The sequence below is a fragment of the Macrotis lagotis genome, chromosome 1 (assembly GCF_037893015.1).
Source record: "Macrotis lagotis isolate mMagLag1 chromosome 1, bilby.v1.9.chrom.fasta, whole genome shotgun sequence".
Taxonomy (NCBI): domain Eukaryota; kingdom Metazoa; phylum Chordata; class Mammalia; order Peramelemorphia; family Peramelidae; genus Macrotis; species Macrotis lagotis.
Window position 1 is genome coordinate 639,030,426 of NC_133658.1, and position 16,607 is coordinate 639,047,032.

General features: G+C 36.9%; 1 long non-coding RNA gene across 3 annotated transcripts in view; it reads right to left on the bottom strand.

The window, feature by feature from the left end:
• Window positions 1-16,607, bottom strand: part of LOC141507459 (uncharacterized) — a 77,537-nt gene that overhangs the window by 44,490 nt on the left and 16,440 nt on the right. For 2 of the 3 annotated variants that reach the window (XR_012474156.1, XR_012474154.1), the window contains exons 2-3: window positions 4,332-4,422; window positions 1,765-1,834 (exon numbers count right to left, since the gene is read on the bottom strand). This is a non-coding gene — a long non-coding RNA (uncharacterized LOC141507459). Of the gene's footprint in view, window positions 1-1,293; window positions 1,383-1,764; window positions 1,835-4,331; window positions 4,423-16,607 lie in introns of all 3 variants that reach the window. The other variant, XR_012474155.1, reaches the window with a different exon arrangement.

The following is a 16,607-nucleotide window of genomic DNA, read 5'->3' on the forward strand; positions in this document are numbered from 1 at the left end:
TCAGTAATTTTTCACTAGCCTACTGATAAAATAGCATCATAATACAAGAATACATGATGTATAGAAGGTTTTCAACTGTCAACAACTAAAGTCTCATGGATGGAAACATGGGACTCTATGAGTGTGAGCAATCAAGAAAACGAAAATCAGCAACCATTCAGGATATCAATTTGTACTTCATCTTGGAGGTCCAGGGAGCTGCCAAATAGCAGCAACTAAATAAGCAAATCAATGAATTCATTTCAGTAAATAGATATGTTTTTTTGAAAACAAAATTACTATTAATATTTTTCTCATCTATGTGGAATTAAAGTCCTAATAAATCAAAAATATATAGTTTCCTCTCACTAATAATTTTCCCCCCAAGGGCACAAGATAATTTTCCTTCCCTATATCTTCACAATCTAATGATTCTCACAAAGGAGGGTGATTCAACTGAAAATACAAGACACTTGGATATGATATGGGAATTTTATATTTAAAGAACTATTTTGTGGACATACATCACCCCTTCACCTGACTAGAGCTCAAATTAACTGTCATGGTGGGAAAGACACCCCACCATCTGTGATTTTTAATGAAAGAAGATACCAGCTCCTAAGAAGCAGCTAATACTCCCTAGAGCAGCTGTGCACTGTCTCCAAAGAGAATTATGGGAGATGCACTGCATGCATGGCATTACTTATACGAATTTGATTAGATACAGTTGAGAAACCCAAAAATGTGGACTAAGATCACCATCATGTCAGAAGTTAGAATTACTTTCGTATTCACAGCTACACATACCTTCTGGATTTCAAGAGTAGCAAGTTATTCCCTCACCTGTTTCTCTAATTTCAACAGAAATCATGATAAATTATTTTGTATCTTGTAACCAGATGACATAATACAGATTTTTTTAAAGGAATTAGTGTATAAACATGAGAGTCATGATTCTTGTTGCCCCACCCACCAGCCACCCCACAGAGGGCTTCTCCCTAACTAGTGAAATTCCTTTCCATGAATTCACTGAACTTCTATAGAGAGCATAGAGCTCTATGCTAGTCAGGGCTGGGGAAGACACAATACTTAAGAATAGGATTAGGGTATGGGGAAAGGAGAAGATTGCAACTGTCTCCTTTATAGCTAAAAGTCCAGAAATGAACCATTTGAAAACAAAACATTACAGGATCAAAAGACAGGAAAATGTCTCAATTATTTTAAGGGGAACATCAACTCTTGATTTTTTATAATTACATTGCATTCAGCTAGGTGGCATAGTGTATAAAGCACCAGCCCTGGAGTCAGGAGTACCTGGGTTCAAATCCGGCCTCAGACACTTAATAATTACCTAGCTGTGTGGCCTTGGGCAAGCCACTTAACCCCGTTTGCCTTGAAAAAACCTAAAAAAAACAAAAGAACAAAGAAAAACTAATATAGATTTATAGAGCCAAGAAATTTGAGACATGGAGAGAAATTTGAAGATTATCTACTCCAGAGGTTCTTAACCTGGGGTCCATAAACATGTTGCTGTTGTTTTTAAAATGCTAATAAATTTATTTCAGTATAATTACTTTCCTTTGAAACCTTATCTATTTTATCTTAAGCATCTGAGAATACCATAAACTTCACCAACCATCAATGTCCATCACACAAAAAAAAGGTTAAGAATCCTTGTTGTAATCCAAACGTTGACAAATTTACAAATGAGAAAACTGAAGCCTGAGAGTTTTACAGCTAGTCAGAAGCAGAACCAAGATATAGAACCTGTTTCCTGATACTTACCCAATTGACTTCAAGTATCTTTGCACTATTTAAACGAATTGTCCAAAACATGGCAAGCAAAGAGTTTTCTCTGTATTATGGGAAAAATAAAAATTGCAAGTAAAATGAAATAGACAAGTCTCTCATATTATAGAACCAATAACATCACTAAAGGGAAAGAATGCAAAGCTTCCTAATTTGCACATACTTCAAGAAGAGCAGATTCCTACAGATGTGCAAACATAGATCCTTTGAGATGTAATTGAAGATGCACAGAGTGGGTCTCAAATTGGAATTCAACTCTAGAAATATAAGTAATCTTCTTCCAGGATTGTGACACTTTCTCAAAATGACAAATGTGTTGACATAAAGCAATAAACACAACTGACCAGCATTTTCTAAGACAATTTTTACTCCTTAATGTCTTAAAATAACAAACACTATTTAAAAAAAACATTTAAAAATAACTTGCAGCAGTATTTACTTGTTCCTGTTGAGAACTGAGAACAGAAATAGCCACTTAAGGAGTCTCTGGCATAAGAAGAGTGTGCTATATTTTAAAATAAAATCATGACCAATCTCTGCTATCGAAAATGAACTCTGTGAAACACTTGCAAATCAAGAAAATGCAAATGAAGGAGGAGCTTTCACTCCAGCAAAGATAGAAAAATGAAATTTTTATCTGTGGATATTCTTTGGAAGTGGAGAACTGTACTCCTGCAAGGATGTGGAATATATTATCTCTGTATATACAGGTCTATAATAAAGTTGAGAATTAATATTTAACAGCTTTGCTTTACAGGAGACTTAAAGTGAGGCCTGAGATGAGAATTTCTTTTAAGTGTCACACATATCAAAGACAAATCAAAGTTTTAGCTTAAAAATCAAAATAAATATGTACTTAATATGATATACATGTTTGCCAATTAAAGTTGGCAAACAAAGAATAAATTTACATTTTCACTGATGGAAATGATTTGCCTTGGTTATGCCGCTTTTGGTGTAGCCAATAAAGGGAACCATCCATAATATATTCATGTTTTAAATTTTTTAAAAGGGAGAAAGTTATAAGGAATACCTTCATAGTAATTCTGACTTCATTACCTATCAAATCATTCCATTCGGGTTGGTCCACTTCCTGCCATGGCACAACCTCAAAGGATTCTATTTGTGCCCATGAAATAAATAATACACGGAACCCTTTAGAAAGGCAACATAAACTGTACTACTAAAAATGTCTTCTTATGTTATCAAAAGGACTTGGCCTAGGATAGCAGAACCCAGTAAACAGCTGGTCACATGGCTTACACAAATTAAGCTAAGAGGTCATGTTCTAAGGACGGAGAGAGCTTGAAAAAGCTCTAGGAAGACATCGGAAACTGAACCAATAACTAAAATACTACTATGAGCTCATGCTTCATTTTGGGACACACAAGCAGTAAAGAGAATTTTGGTACTATTTTAGATACAAGAATGCAAGGATGGTGAGCTTGCTGTCTACAAAGAAGCTTATCTTTTATAAGTCTCTGAACAACTTTCAGAAGAATTCTGTCCTATGTAATATCATATGAGTACTTATCCTAAGTTGTAATGCTGGTAGTATTTTAATATATATCACCCATAGGGATTTAACTTTCCCAAAGGTTAAGTCCTCTCCTTCTATAACATTTCAAGGGCAGCTCTCTAAACTTAAAAAAAAAAAAAAACCCTAGTATACTCATAGGTAAAAAATCAATTTAAGAAATGATAGGAAAATTTTCAGAGATCTGGTTGATAACTATTGCATTGAGTGTTAAATCAACAAGTACTTTTAAGAACTTACTATACAAACACAAAGATGAAATAGTTCATGACCTCAGCGAGATCATTATCAAGTGAAATAATGTGCATATGTGTATATAAACACAAAATCAAAATAAAGTCATTTTAAGTTTGAGGTATTGGAGTGTGGAAAGACCAGGGAAGGCTTAAAAGTTATAATACTTACTTACAAACCAACACTAGGTAGACTGGGAATTTAAAATTCTTCCTGCATACATAATATTCTATGTACCCTAGATGGCTAGAGCATTGGATCTGAGTCCAGGATGTTTTGAGATTGTATCTCACTTAATCTCTATCTGCCTCTGTTTTCCCATCTGATAATATTTCCCAGGGTAGTTGTAAGGATCAAAGGAGATAATATATGTAAAGCCCATAGCAAACTTTAAATCATTATATGAAACATTGACTGCTAGTGGTAGTAGTAATAGCAGCAGCAGCAGCAGCAGTAGGTATCAGAAGTAGTGGTGGTGGTGGTGGTAGTGGTAATGTTCTGATACCATCTGGAGAGTTAGTGCTAAAATGAAGAGAAAGACAAATCACTGAACAATAACACTATAAAAAGAGAGGAGCATTGTGGCATAGTCGATAAGGAATAAGCTGCTACCATATACTAAGTATAGAATCCTAAATCAGGTAACATGGCAATGACACCAGATAAGTCTTTAAGGCTATAAATTACAGAGTTTCAATAGATCTACATTTATAAGGGGAATTTCCTTACTAGGAATTCCTTAACAGTGAAATCACTGGACTGTTCTGCTTACCTGCCTTAGGGGTTATACTGGAGCCACTTGAGCATCACACCTTGGAAATTAGCAAAGGGCACTTTGGGGCTTGACTTGTTTTGTTTGTAGTCTACACTTAAGAAAGTAAAGGAGAAAAGGTTAAAGCAGATTAAACCAAAAAGGTTACAAATGTGCTATTTTTTCAAAGCATGAATTGTCAAATATTTACCTATTCCCTCTTCCTCACCCATCAAAAAAAAGACTTTGAAGTACTTAAAATCTCTCACCTCTCTAGGAAAGCAAACACAGATAGACTACAATTTCAAAATCTAATTTGACTTCTATGAGACACAATACCAGTACCCTCTGTTTTGAAACTTAATCTTACAGTATCTGACCAAGTTTGGATTCAATCCTAAAAGATGGTAGTATAAAGGATAAAGACAGGAATTCAAGTATAAATTATTCTCTCTCTAAGGTATCCCTGAACCTTCTTCCCCCCCCCCCAAAGATCTGCCATTGAGTTACCACTTCTTCTACCCTGGGATTGCAGTGTCAAATTTCAGTTGTTAATTCAAAAATTATGGCCTCTTTCAGTAATCATTCCTTTTATATTTGTTCCACCTTAAACATCTCTAGATAAGTTGGGAAAGGTATGTATAGTTCAATGATCAGAGCATAGAGCTGAGAGTAGATCTAATTTTATAGCCTTGGCTATATATATTTTTGTGTGCATGTATGGATGCAGGCATGTTTAAGTGTATGTTTGTGTGTCTATTTTAAATACATATATACACATTAAATATATATATATATGTGTGTAATATATATATATATATATATATATATATATATATATGTATATGCCTATCCTCTGGCAACACTCAAACCCCCAGCCTTAGTTTCTCCATCTATAAGGGAATGGGGATCAGTGGTCTCTAAGAGACCATCTCCAAACTTCTATGATTCTAACCTTAGTTTCTTCTTGTGCAAAGGGGAATGATAATTCCGACTCTATAGTTTCACCCTGTTGTTATCAGGATTAAATAAAACAATAGTGTTAAGGTACTTTCCAAACTAAAATGTGGATTTAATGTCATGAGGAGAACCTGGCATTTTGAAATAGAGTCTGGCTGGGCATTGAGCAGATGACTAAATTGCTAGATTGCAGAGAAGTCAGCAGTACAATTAGACTATGGTTGGGCATTATCATATTGACTAGTAGTTTAAATAGAACTCCCTGGAAATCATCCTCAATATCTCATTTTGTTTATTAATGCATGTATATAAAATTTGTTTGGCAATTTGCATTCTAAATAATTTTAGATACTAGTTGGTTGCTTTTTTTCTTGAGGGAAGTGGGGAAAGTCTGTGATTCTTTGATGGCACACATGTTTGTCCCTAGAAACTATGAAGAAAAAACTGTTAAAATAACACTATTCTCAATTTTGTACAATGACCAAGTAAAAAAGACAGGTCCTTTTCTAAAGGAACCTAAGACAAACTGAAATATAGCAATGCCCAGGAACTGTTAAATATGTGGAAAAGATACTCAATTACAATGATAAGAAGAAACTGAAGTTTTTGGTATGATGTATTTGTATTATAGTTATTGTGTATGCATCGGGTCTGCATGCATGTTGCAATCCTCCCCCAGATTTTATATTTCATGAAGGTAGGGCCATCCATTTGTGTCACATTCAATTCCTAGGACAATACTCTGCAATATGTTTTTGATAGAGACATGTTGGTTACACCTCTAATAGCTTTATTTTCTCATTTTCCTCCTGAGATGCATGTACATTGGAGGAAGGATGAGGTGGAAGGCTAACATAAATGGAAGGAGTAGGCTGAAGCAAAGAGAATCTCAAATCTGGAGCAAGAGGAGGAGTCTCATTCCATTTACCAGCCTTTCACTGTAGGCAATGGAACACCCTGAACAGACAAAATGCAGATGCAGAATTAGCTGAGGAAGCTGATGGTATCAACAAACTGTGACCAGTAGGTGTAAGCCATGGGAAGGACAGTTGACTCTCTTTCCAGAACATGAGAAATGACTTGAAGTTATAATTTTTACTAAACCAGTGCAATGCCACCTTCACCAGTAAGAGAAAAAACTACAACATTTATTATAAGTTTAGATAATGTATCTCTTTCCATCTCATGGCATAACAGAAAAGGGAGGTTAGATGGTAATGATCTTCTTCATCAAGTCATCTGTATCTGCTGTGACTGAGAGACAAAACTCCACCTATATGGAATTCTTATGTCTTCCAGAGATAGTATTGGGAAGGGGTAAAATGTTGTGTGCTAAGTTTCTATTGTTTTCTTAATTTTACTATCCTTTCACCTAATCTATTTAAACTATTTTTAAACTATGACTATTGAGATATGAATGATTGAAACAATAATCTGGGTCTAGAAATCACAGAAGAGGCTGATAGATGGGTGGAGTGATGAGTGATATCTCGTACTTCTATACTGAGAGGCCAGAGCTAAAAAAGTAAGTGATTGACATCCACTTGCCCCATGGTCCTAACTGCTGACAGCCCCAAACCTATTACATTAATAAATACTAACTGAATTGAAAAGAATTGAAATAAGGAAAGTATCAAGTAGGGAATGACATTTGAGAAGTATTTTGAAGTACAGAAGGGAAATGACTTGGCAGTGAGAGGAGATAATGTTCCAACACAGAACAGCAAAGTTTTTCTGATTGCAGCAGATGAGTGCAGGCAGAGAAGAGTAATAGGGAAGATTTAGGGAAATAATAAAAAGAAAAGGAACAATAAAATAATAATAGCCTGCATTTACAGAGAGTTTAAGACTTTTTTAAAGCACCTTTCCTCTAGATTATCTCATTAGGTCTTCACAGCTCCAGGAAGTAGATGATTTTTAACAAGTGAAAAGATTAAGCCCAGTGTACAAGGTCATACCTAATTAACAGGCAGAGTCAAGGCTCAAACCCAAGTCAGCTGTGATCCCAAGTCCAGGACTTATTTACTACACTATGGTACTGTTAAGCAATGGTAGCAGAGAGAAAGTCAGGAGCAAGAAAAATGCTGATTTTCCCTCCAGGACTAGTGTTTGGTAGTCATTAACTCTGGAAAAGATGTTCAAGGATATAATAGAAATAGCAAGGTTTTCAAGAGTGACATAAGAGGAAGCAGGTAAAATAAAAGGTTTGTTAATGATAGAATGGGGTTTCCTATGGCACAATGAAAGAGGAAGGTAAAGGTGAGCTGAACCATGAGAATAGGTAAGACTGAGGTAAGTGAGACTAAGAGATTTGGAAATGTGTCTGGGGGGCCTGAGATTAGACAGCCACTTAGAAAACCAGCCCTTTGTATTTGTATGCAGACAGCCCTGTATCATAGGGATTAAAGAGGAAAAGGCAAGAGGTTGCTGGCCACAGAGGGGTTATGCTTCCTTTTGACTGGACCTCCCACCCTGAAGAATCCAGAGAATGACACAGGTTACATTAGTACCCTTTCAAGTGATACTGAAAAAGGCAGATTAGGTTTGGTATGAGTGTTTCTACCTATAGATGAAGACCTGGAATCAAAAAGTTCAATATCTGAATCCTTGGTCCTAGCAAGGGACTTAAATTTGATGAAGGTCAATTGTTGAAGATTCTGATCTTAGAGTTGTGTGGTCTAGTGTCTGAAGCTCTTGCTCAAGAGGTAAAAATTCTATTTCATGAGATAAAGAGTGGTTTCAGATGTTGAAAGTTTGAGACATATATATATATATATATATATATATATATATATATATATATATATGTTGATGAGCCAGATACAGGTATTTGGGTTAATATGATACCTTAAATGTATCTCAGACAGGCAAGTGGAGGGAGTCATGCCTTGTAATATCAGGAAAATGAGGTCAAAAAGACCAAGAAATAGACAGAGCGGAACAGTGCAGAAAGTCAAAATGGTTCCAAGGAGATTAAAGTATCTCTTTGACCATTTCCATATGCAGAACAGAAAAAAAGTGCTAGAGTGTATATGATAGAAAAAAATCTGTGAACAACAACTGTTGGAAAGGAAAAAAGAAGACAGGGCTTCCTAAACTAGGGCAATGAGAAATGCAAACTGGTAGCAGAAGAAAGAGGTGCTGACTGCCAGGTCAATGGCACAGAGATCCTGAGCCAAGATAATAACCATGCTGCAAACCTTTCTGACATAGCAAACTGGCAATGATGGCACCCAGGGATCAGGATTAAGGCAATAAACACAAAACAAGAAGATGCAGATCTCAGAGATAAGGAAGGCAGTTAATAGTAGACTGGTCCTAGAACCTTTAATAACAGTATGTGAAGAGGGGTGGAGCCAAGATGGCAACAAGAGAGGATCCTGTCTTAGAGGCTCTCTCATAAATCTTTGAAACTAAGGACTTTAATTAAATTTTCGAGAGACAGAACATACAGAGGGACCCAGTGAGGCAGTTGTCCTACTCAAGGTAACCTGGAAAAGAGCAGAAAGGCTCTGCTCCCCGGGGTTGGAGGGGCGCCCGCCACAGCGAAAGAAATTCAGCCTCCTGGAGGCAGCCCCAGGGTGCTGGGAGCCATAGCTCACAGCAGTGGGGGAGGTTCCTGAGCTATGCCCTGGGGAGCACTGGGCACAAATTGGGGGCACAGCGGGGGCGGGGGACCTCTGCCAGAGTGAGCACATGAAACCGAGCCCTCAGGGCACACAGCAAGCAGCATGGACACTGCATTCCAGATCCAGGAAACATAAGCAGGCAGCCCATAAGCAGGAGCCCCCAGGGCATGAGCCCATTGAGCTGAGGGAGGGGAGTGAAGAGAGACTGCCCAGCTCTGTCCTCTGCCCCTGGAACAGGACTCTGGGGCTCTAACCATATGCAGATCCTGATCGAATTCTAGCCCCCCCCCCAATAGAACAGCAGGGACCACCCCCTCCACCTCAGCCCCATAGCAGAGGGGGGTGCATATGGTCATTCACAGACCAGGAGGGAGGACAGTCTCACACACTGAGATCCTTGTGGGAGTGTCCCAAAAGCTCAGGAAACACCCCCAAAATAGGCTTAGGCTGGGAAAATGAGCAAGCAGAGAAACAAGAGGAACACCATTGAGAAATACATTATCTATGATCCCAAGAAGGATCAATATACTCAGTCTGAAGATGAGGAAACACAAGCTCCTGCATCTAAAGATTCCAAGAAAAATGGAAATTTGGATCAGGCTGTGATAGAGCTCAAAAAAGATTTTGAAAATCAAATGAGGGAGTTAGAAGAAAAACTGGGAAAAGAAATGATAGAGATGCAGGAAAAACATGAAAATGAAGTCAGCAGCCTATTCAAGGAAATCCAAAAAAATGCTGAAGAAAATTGCATGCTACAAACCAGCTTAGGTCAAATGGATAAAACAGTTCAAAAAGTTATTGAGGAGAAGAATGCTTTAAAAAGCAAAATTGGCCAGATGGAAAAAAGAGATAAGAAAATTCTCTGAGGAAAACAAATCCTTCAGACAAAGAACAGAACTCAGGGAGATTGATGAATTTAGGAGAAATCAGTACTCATTACTTCAAAACCAAAAAAATGAAAAATTAGAAGAAAATGTGAATCATCTCATTGAAAAAAAACAACTGATATGGAAAACAGATTTAGGAAAGATAATTTAAAAATTATTGGAATACCTGAAAGTCATGATCAGGAAAAGAGCCTTGACATCATTTTTTTTAGATTTTTCAAGGCAATGGGCTTAAGTGGTTTGCCCAAGGCAACACGGCTAGGTAATTATCAAGTGTCTGAGGTCGGATTTGAACCCAGGTACTCCTGACTCCCAAGGCCAGTGCTCTATTCACTGCAACACCTAGCCACCCCGACATCATTTTCAAAGAATTACTACAGGAAAATTGCCCAGATATCCTAGAAGCAGAGGGCAAAATAGAAATGGAGAGAATCCACTGATTCCCCCGAGAAAGAGATCCTAAAAAACCAACCCCTAGGAATATTATAGCCAAGTTCCAGAACTCCCAAGTCAAAGAGAAAATATTACAAGCAGCCAGAAGGACACAATTCAAATATCATGGAGCTGCAGTCAGGATCACACAGGGCTTAGCAGCAACTACATTAAAAGCTCATAGGGCTTGGAATATAATATACTGGAAGGCAAAAGGGCTTGGAATGCAACCGAGAATCAACTACCCAGCAAAACTGAATGTCCTCTTCCAGGGAAAAAGATGGACTTCCAATGAACCAGGGGAATTTCAAATGTTCCTGTTGGAATGGCCAGAGCTGAACAGAAGGTTTGATCTTCAAATACAGGACTCAGGTGAAGCATAGAGATTGGAGGAGAAGGGGAAAATATGAGGGACTTAATGATGATGAACTGCATGTATTCCTGCATAGAAAAATGACACTGATAATACTCATGTGAACCTTCTCAGTTAATAGAGCAGGTAGAGGGGGCTTTTATAGTTGAAGCACAAGAGAAAGTTGAATTTGAAGATAAAATATGGTATAAACAAATGGAGTCAATAGAAAAAAAGGGAAATGTAATGGGAGAAAGAAAAAGGAGAGGAGGAATAGGCCAAGATATTTCATATAATAAGATTTTTCTTTATTACAATGGGATACTGCAATGATATGGAAGGGGGGCAGGCAAAGGGGAATCAGGGAATCTTTGCTCTCATCAGAGGTGGCTAAGAGAGGAAACAGCATATATACTCAATGGGGTATAGGCATCTGGAGTAAGAAGGAGAGAGGGGAAAGGGGGGGGATGTGAGTGATGGAGGAGAGGATGGACCATGGGGGGAGAGTGGTCAGATATAACACATTTTCTTTTTTTACTTCTTGCAAGGGGCCTCTCCGGGACCATAGGCCCAGGTGGATGCTGGGCCTAAGGGGTGGTATGGGGGCTCGAGGCCTCTTGGCCCCAGGACCAGGGATCTGTCTGCTGCGCCACTCAGCTACCCTAAAGCAGAGTCAGAGTGAAAGGAGAGAGAAAATATAGTACATGGTAGTGGAGAAATACGAAAGGAGGGAGTTGCAATCAGCAATGGCAAAGGTGGAAAAATATGGAAGTAACTTTTGCCATGGACTTAGCATAAAGAATGTGATCCACCCATGACAGAGTTGTTGGTGTTGGAACAAAGACTGAAGCACATTTTTTATTATTATTATTATTATTATTATTATTTCGGGGGGGGGTGCAGGGCAAATGGGGCTGGGTGGCCTGCCTGGGGCCACATAGCAGGGTGATCGTTGGGTGTCTGAGGCCAGATTTGGACCCAGGTACTCCTGGCTCAAGGGCCAATGCTCTGTCTACCACCCAGCCACCCCTACTATTATTACTATTTTATTTTATTTTGGGTCTTTTTTTTCTTTTTTTTTTTGGTTTTTGCAGGGCAGTGGGGTTGGGTTGGCTTGCATGTCACATGGCTGGGTGATTGTTGGGTGTATGGAGCCGGATATGGGATCGGGTGCTCCTGGCTCCAGGGCTGGTGCTCCGTCCATTGCACCACCTGGCCATACCTACAATTATTACTATTATTTTTTTAATTTTAATTTTTTTCTCTCCCCCTTATTGCTCAAGTGAGTCTATATTTGGGGGGAGGGGTTATTTTGTTTACTCTTAAACAAGAATATTTTATTAATGTATAAAAAAATTATTTGTAAAAAAAATGTGCATACCCTTTGATCCAGCATACCATTCCTCAGTCTATACCCTGAAGAGATGATGAAAAAGGGTAAAAACATCACTTGTACAAAAATATTCATAGCAGCCCTGTTTGTGGTGGCAAAGAATTGGAAATCAAGTAAATGTCCTTCAATTGGGGAATGGCTTAGCAAACTGTGGTATATGTATGGAACACTATTGTTCTATTAGAAACCAGGAGGGATGGGGATTCAGGGAAGCCTGGAGGGATTTGCATGAAATGATGCTGAGTGAGATGAGCAGAACCAGAAAAGCACTGTATACCCAAACAGCAACATCAGGGTGATGATCAACCTTGATGGACTCGCTCATTCCATTAGCGCAACAATCAGGGACAATTTGGGGCTGTCTGCAATGGAGAATACCATCTGTATCCAGAGAAAGAACTGCAGAGTTTGAACAAAGACCAAGGACTATTACCTTAAATTTAGGGGGAAAAAACCCTGATATCTTATTGTCTGATCTTGCTATCTCTTATACTTCATGTTTCTTCCTTAAGGCTATCATTTCTCTCTCATCACACTCAATTTGGATCAATGTTTATCACGGAAACAATGTAAAGACTGACAAACTCCCTTCTGTGGGGGTGGGGTGTGGGGAGAAGGAAGTAAGATTAAGGGGAAAATCACAAAACTCAAAATAAATAAAATCTTTAATAAAAAAATAAATTAAAAAAATTTTTTTTAAAAAACAGTATATGAAAAAAGGACTTAAGGTTTTGATGCCAGAAAGTATATAGGGCCTATGTGACTAAGCCTGGAAACTGAAAAAATGATGGCATTCATCAGTGTGGGTTATATTATTTCCTTGTTAAATGGATCAAGACTCTAACCCATTCTCTGATTCTTGTTTTGTTTGTTTGATTAACTACACGTCTCCTGTTGGTGTTTCTTATCATTCTTTTAACCATTCCTTTTTTAAGTTTTAATATGTTAATTTATTTCATTTAATATTTCCCAATTATACATTCAAAAATTTCAACATTCATTTTTTAAAATTTTGAATTAAATTCTCTCCCTCTTTCTCACCCTTCCCTGTTCCTGGAGAAGGCAAAAACGTCAATTATTTTTGTGTCACGAAAAAAATATATCCCTATTTGCCACATGGTAAAAGAAATATATATATAAACACACTAAAAAGCCCAAGAAATATAAAGTTTAAAAAAGAGTATGGTTGGCTACCTTTCAATAAACTTCAATAAACACACTAAAGATGTGGAGAGGTCTTGGCCTTAAGAGATACTAATCAGATTCTGATGTTTAAAGGAAAACTTTTGGATGGGGACAAAATGATTCAGAGATTGTTTCTGAGAAATGTTCAAGACTGAACCCAGTCTTTGAGAGAAGAAAGAGAGTACCAGTAATGGGACACAGGTTACACACAGAATCAGTCCTCTAAGAAGACTATGTAGTTTTACTAGTTTAAAATTGCATTGCAAGATTGGGAACACTGCATTATAGAGCAAGAAAACTGGGAGATTGTGTTTAACTCCAACTTCCCCTTTCCACCTCAGTAAAAAATAATAATGATAAAAGATGTACCAACCAAATAAAGTAAAAAAGCAATAACAAAAATGTGATAAAAGGGAACAAATCTACACACAGAAATTCCTATGGGAAAAATATCCACTGGGAGACATCTGTGCCTTGCACTTCATAGTTCACCATGCCTTCAATCTATATTCTACATTCCAAACTCCCTATATCCATACCATTATCTATAACAGCCACTAGAAATCACCCCAGTGGCAAAGATTTAGTTGGACTTGGTACCTGACACTGAAAAGAGGTCTATGAATTATCTATGAACAGAATTACTTCCAAGCATTCCTTTTGAGAAAACCAGAGCTCAGTTTAGTTTTCTGAAATATGAATGAAATGGACAAAATGAATTTAAGAAAGGTAAACAAATATGAATTTACAGAAAGGATTAAGTAATGATCTAGTGTTTATATTCTGAAAAGAAAAAAATTATTGACCTTTTGTAGAATCCTCCCCTTGCTCCCATTTAAGAGTCAATGAAAGAAAAAAGAGAAACAACTTCTGAATTTGGGTATGGAAAAATAAAAACATAATATCAGTAAAGAAATATCTTCCAGAGTATGGGAGAGTGGAAGAGGAGGAAAATCAGGGAACTTATTTCTTGTAACTATCATACCACAGTGATTCAAACATGTAGGTGAGGAATAGGGAGATCGTGGACATCTCATGAATTTCTCTCTTATCTGAACCCGGCAAAGGAAGGAAAAAAGTTTTTCCATGTGTGAGTATGTATGTATCTGTGTATCTGTGAGAGAGAGAGAGAGAGAGAGAGAGAGAGAGTGTGTGTGCGTTGTGAGGAGAGAGAGAGAGAATATGTGTGTAGATATAATTTGTTTCACTGGATGCAATCTCCTCTTTGACCCCTTCAATAAACTCTCATCTTTCCTCTCTCACTCAAATTCCTTCCTTATTTGACTGTATTACCACTAAGATAACTATCTATATATTTATACTGAAGATATATAATAGAAATGTTTATAAATATGTGTTATAAACATATATAATATATATACATACATACATACATACCCATGAAGACACAAAGACACTCTAGAGATAGAATCAAGGAGTTGTGCTATCACTATTCTTGGACTTTAGCATAATTACTAAAGTACTCATAAAGGAGTTAGACATTGCACCAAAGAGAACAAAGAAGGAACATTTAGAAAGAGCAAATCAAATTTATATAGTGGGCATCCATGCTAGAGATGTTACCAGGAATCCAAAGGAGGGAAAGATACCAAAGCTAATAAAAACCTTATTAATAGCAGGAGAATAACTAATAACCACTATTCTCTACAAAATTTATTATACTCATCTATAAATTAATTGATGGAATCCTCATGGAAGGCATTAGTAGGGAACAAATGATATTCTACAGTGAACCACATCTTTACCCTCTCACAATTAACTGAAAGGTTTAGAGAATATAAGATCATGTTCTTATTATGTGTTGGTTATGAATAAACCTTTGATTTGGTAGATCAAAACTCTGCCTTACAGTCTCCTATCCATATCTCAGGATCCTTCAGTATTCCTTATAAGATTTAATAACAGAACTAACAAAAAATAACAGCTGGGTTACCAAAATTTATTTAATATCTAAATAGACACAATTATAAAATTCTTGTTTTTATTTTTAAAAGAAAAATAATGTGGTCAGATGTGTACCTTATCAAGAATATTGTGGAGAATGGATTGGAAAGGATAGAGAATAGACTCAGAAACCTATTAAGAGGCTTTTCAAGTAGTCTATAAAAGAAGTGATGAACATAGCAGTGAAGAACAAAAGATCCTCAAATGAATCTGGACTTTCACTAATCTGGATATTTTCTCCAATGGTGTAGATAGATCTCAGTCACTCTATACCTGCCATCTTGTGTGACTCATCTATATGAATCTGTAAATTTGTCCTCAGATGTTCAACCAATATACTAGAAACCTTTCTTGCTTTCTCCTGATAACAAGAATGCCATTGACTTCTTTTTGTATCTCCCAACATTTAACATGTGGCCTGGAACATAGTAAGAACACAATAAATGTTTATTACCCTAATGGAAAGACTGGTAGCAGTGGTGAAAAGAAAGAATCCCCCTGGGTGACACAGTGTCTGACATATGAAAGGCAGCTTAGATCAGTTCAGGGATGCTCATTACTAGACAGTTGGCTATTATTAGGGGATGATTTTTCTTAGCTACAACTTTAAAATATCTCCTACTAAGGAACAGAGATGTGATCTTTTAGAGATGATACTGATAAAATTAAAGACTCTTGAAGTAAATATCTTTAACCAAATAGTGGCAATTTTAAAGAATAGCATCTTGAGTTTTATTTCAAATAGGTAAAACCCCATTTTAATGAGTTCTGTTTTACACATCCCCTTTCCTATCCCAGTGGACAGCCTCTGATAACTAGGCTTTGTTGATTTGGTTTCAATACAATCTATTAAAGGAAAAAATCCTATAAAACAGGATGGGTCATAAGGCACCATCCATGAAGCACTCAAGTTATTTAATGAAAACATTGTTCATTTGGTTCAATATTTATTCTTTTCCTTGTAACTATGTTTTTATTTGCAGGGTCTCAGTGGGGTTGAAAGTAGAGGAGACAGGCTAGAAATGAGACAGCTAACTCAACCTAGCTTAGGAACAGTTGAGATAAGAGAGATAGAAACAGGGCAGGGTTAGAATTTCGATTGTAGCTACAGTAGGAGGCAGAAATCAAGGTAACATACCTCTCTTTTCTGGTTATTACTGTCTTCAATGTTCCTCATTCCCCATAACTTACATCATGAGGCAGCCCTAAAAAAAAAATCTAACCCACATCCATTCCCAAAATGATATCATTTGCAAATTATATACAGAGAATAAAGCATTTGCTTTATTTAAACAAACAAAAAAATAAAGGATAAAACTTCCATATTCTCTAGTGAAAGGTTTTCATTAAAGCATAATTTGAATTTAATGAAACAATTCGGTCATCACATCCAGTTCATTAAAATGGAATTTTACCTGCAAATATAAATAGCAAAAAAACAATTTGTATAGTTTGAATGCTTTTTGCTAAAGAAATCAAATCTGGTAGTTTGTT